The following is a 3,524-nucleotide window of genomic DNA, read 5'->3' on the forward strand; positions in this document are numbered from 1 at the left end:
CTGTTTCGTTTTCAACTCAACTTCAAGTTGGCTCATGGTTCATTGGTTGTAAATAAGTTTGCTTGCTTAATTTCATTATCATATTTGTGATAAGTTCTTGTTTTAACAAAGACAGTATTTTTCCCTTAGTGTGTAGTAGGTAGCAATGAAAAAAATATATCAAATTTGACGTTTCATTGTCTAAAAAAAACAGTTGCCCATGTGGGCTACGACTGAAAGTAGTACAAGATGTATATAGTTGCACAAGGACCAACCCTGGTATACCAATCTGTTAGCACAGAGATACTGGGGAATTACGAACCCTTATAATTTATTTAATGTGACTCTTTATTTAAATCTTATCCTCTTGGGAGAGATGATTTGAATTAAAAGATTTGTTTTATTGTTTCTTCTCTTGCTGTTTTATTGTATCATGTTTGTGAGGACTTCTGGTTGACTACACAACAACAATTATGATGCAATGTGTTGCACAATATTTTCTTTCAGGGTGTTTTGATTTGTTATTTATGCACACCTCTTTTATTCAAAAAAACATTGAATTGTAGGATGCCTGGGTATCAATTAAAAATATTCCCTATTGACGTGGAGTTAGCATAACTAATTTATGAGTTAATACTTTATCTCTACCAGTCTGTAAATAGTTTTGAAAATTATATTTTGTTTTTAATACATAGGTTGAAAATACAGCATGCCAAAGAAGAAATATTGGCGAAAATCAGTACACTGTAAGGACATCACCAAGTTGTAGGAGGATCACTTCTTGATAAAACGCTATCATGACAGCAATGATGGTAAGTGACACAATGTTGACCCTTGATGGAGTCATTCCAATTTAAGATATCAATATCAGTGGCCATAGTCTGAACTTTTCCAAAATTACAAATATTGTAACATTGCCATCACATTTGTATACAATTTAATAATTAACATTAATACATATTGTTTCAGATGTGATATTTTTTACACCAGTTCCTGGAAGTGACCATCATCGTTATTATGGAATCTGCAAGTTTATGTAGTCAAGTCTGTCATATTAAAGTACAATTTTAAAAAAAGTCTTCACTCAATTACTGTTTATGCAATCAGAATGTGATGAATCTTTTGTCATTTAAGGCGACTTTTGCCGTTTGGTCACACAGTCAATAAAATCACTTATTACAGTACTTTGAAAGTGTCACTGTGTGTTAGGCATGCTCTAAATTGCCGTATTTTGCTCTAAAATTGCTGTATTTCATTCTAAAATCAAAATTCTCATCTGCCATTTCAGGACAAAGAAAAGTGGTAAACGTTTTTAACAACCTGTTGGATGACACAGATGCTGCTTCACATTGGATAACAGCTTCAATGTATGTTTTAGCTGGGTTAAACGGATTCATCTGTGCTCAACTCAGACGTGTGATCAGCATAGACGTAAATGTCAAAAATATGTAAGACCCTTCTTCCTATCATTATAGCAATAGATATGGAATCCAGCTGTTAGTGCCAGATCAAGAATACATGTGTGCACATACATGTTGCTCTCATAGAACCAGCTTTTTTCCCCAAATACTGAAAATGCATTCATACAGAATATCTATACAGCTCCAGATGAAACCTGTTAAAAACATTTCCAGTGTCTTTCAACTATGATACAAGCCTTTTTCATTCTTAACCTATTATGATTACTTTGTTGGTCTGCACCTAGGTTTACACAATTTTACATGTTATTTCAATGCTCTCTTTGACAGCATTTCACCAATGCCAAGGGAGGATTACCCAAGCTGAGTTGTTATAGGTCCTATAGCTTTTGTTAGTAGATTGCAATCGATTAAGGCATATTTCTCGCAAACAGAGGAAAATCTCCTACTGTAACACTGGCACAAGTTCAGGACCACAAAATTATATGCCTTGCATTATACTGACTCATTTGCATTTTGGCACTTATATCAAGGTCCCATGCAAAAATAATCATCTCAATACATATCAGTAACACCAGACAATTAAGTTTGAAGCCCTGACAATGTGCATGTGTCACCTCTCACAGTATTGCCTTAGATTTGAAGTTAATAACATGAAAATTTTCCCTTGAATAAACTGTAAGAGATGACACCTGAATTCCACTTTATATTTCATCTACAAACAAATCATGTTTCACCATTCTAATCTTTGATACTGGGATATTATTATCATTTCAGATTTACTTTCTGCAGGAAGAGTTGGTCCCCACAATCACAATCTGGTGTAGTTTTTACATTGCACCTCAATGATGCTGTTCAGTCAACGACATACACAGTTTTCCACAAGCAAGCAAAGATTCTTCTCGTCACCATCTCAACTAGGCAACATGAGCAACACAGAGCAGCAATTGCAAAAAGAACTGTCTAATGTCTGTAATGACAAACTTCACCAAGAAGTTAGAGTGAAGGTTACAAAAGCTTAAAATTTAGTCACATCATTTGGTGAAGATTCACCCTTAGGTTTGAAAATGAATTTTGTAACACTTTGTTCCCCAAAGATTCCATTCACTCAATCAGTTACAAAATTTTTCCCAAGCAAGCAAAGATTCTCCTATGCCATCTCAAAACAACATGTACAATATAGAACAACTATTAATGTCGATGGCATGTAATAAAGTTGGCAACAAAATCTGTTTGTGTGTTTTATGAGGATCAAGTCTGTGTTTCTGGCACCAAGCACTATAGTGTTGAAGTTACACATAAAAGTCACAGTGAGAGCTAGGTCATACCACTTAGTGCAGAATATTGTGTTAAGTTTGAAAATTGTTTTTTTCTGACTTTCAAAACTATTTATTTACACCCTACGTAATCATTGCAGTGATTGGCCGATTTTGTTTCGCGCCCTCTAGCATGTTCTGAGCGGGTCATAGATCATGAGGTCAAGGTGAATTTTCTCAAACAACAAACGCAATGGCGGCATCCGAAGGACGAGTGCGAGCGATCGGAAGTGCCAAAAAGAAATCTAACGATATTCAGCAGTACTTTACGAAAAAACAAAAATTAGACAAAGGTAAACGTAAGTGATTACGTCGTGGTGAGATCTTGTCCTATGTAAATTTCCATGCATTTGAAAGAGTGAGTAAGAACGCTTAATCTGATTGGGCGTAGTACGTTAAGCATTTCTAGATTGTATGTGTTTACAGAAGTACGACGTACGAGTTTTTATCGGGACATTTTGTCAAGTTTGACGTCGTTTTCTCTGTTATTTCAGACATATGGGCAAGGCTCAGTGAAAATGCGATATAATACTTTACTAGAGTGACACCAGCCGGCAGGTCACGTGCTTTTTTGACTTGCCAGGCGGCTATTTTCGCCGGCTGCCGGCTTTTAGCAAGAACACTGTGTAATCTATGAAATCTTGTCCCCAAAGCTCTGAGCCATACAGTAAAACAGGTTTAATGAAAACATTGAATAAATTTAGGGAAAATTTTATCTTTCTGTTGTGCAATAAAACCCTTTTTAAACTATACAAAGATTTTGCTGCTTTATCGGCCAAATTTGTAATTGTGTCACTGAAAGTACCATTTG

The 3,524-nt window shown here is 35.4% G+C and overlaps 1 long non-coding RNA gene across 1 annotated transcript; it reads left to right on the forward strand.

Moving 5' to 3' along the window:
• Window positions 1-672: 672 nt before the first annotated feature.
• Window positions 673-3,245, forward strand: LOC139148781 (uncharacterized). Its single transcript, XR_011556011.1, has 4 exons — window positions 673-791; window positions 1,268-1,427; window positions 1,728-1,788; window positions 2,175-3,245. It is a non-coding gene; the product is annotated as an uncharacterized lncRNA (long non-coding RNA).
• Window positions 3,246-3,524: the final 279 nt, after the last annotated feature.

Source organism: Ptychodera flava, chromosome 13 (assembly GCF_041260155.1).
Source record: "Ptychodera flava strain L36383 chromosome 13, AS_Pfla_20210202, whole genome shotgun sequence".
NCBI classification, from domain to species: domain Eukaryota; kingdom Metazoa; phylum Hemichordata; class Enteropneusta; family Ptychoderidae; genus Ptychodera; species Ptychodera flava.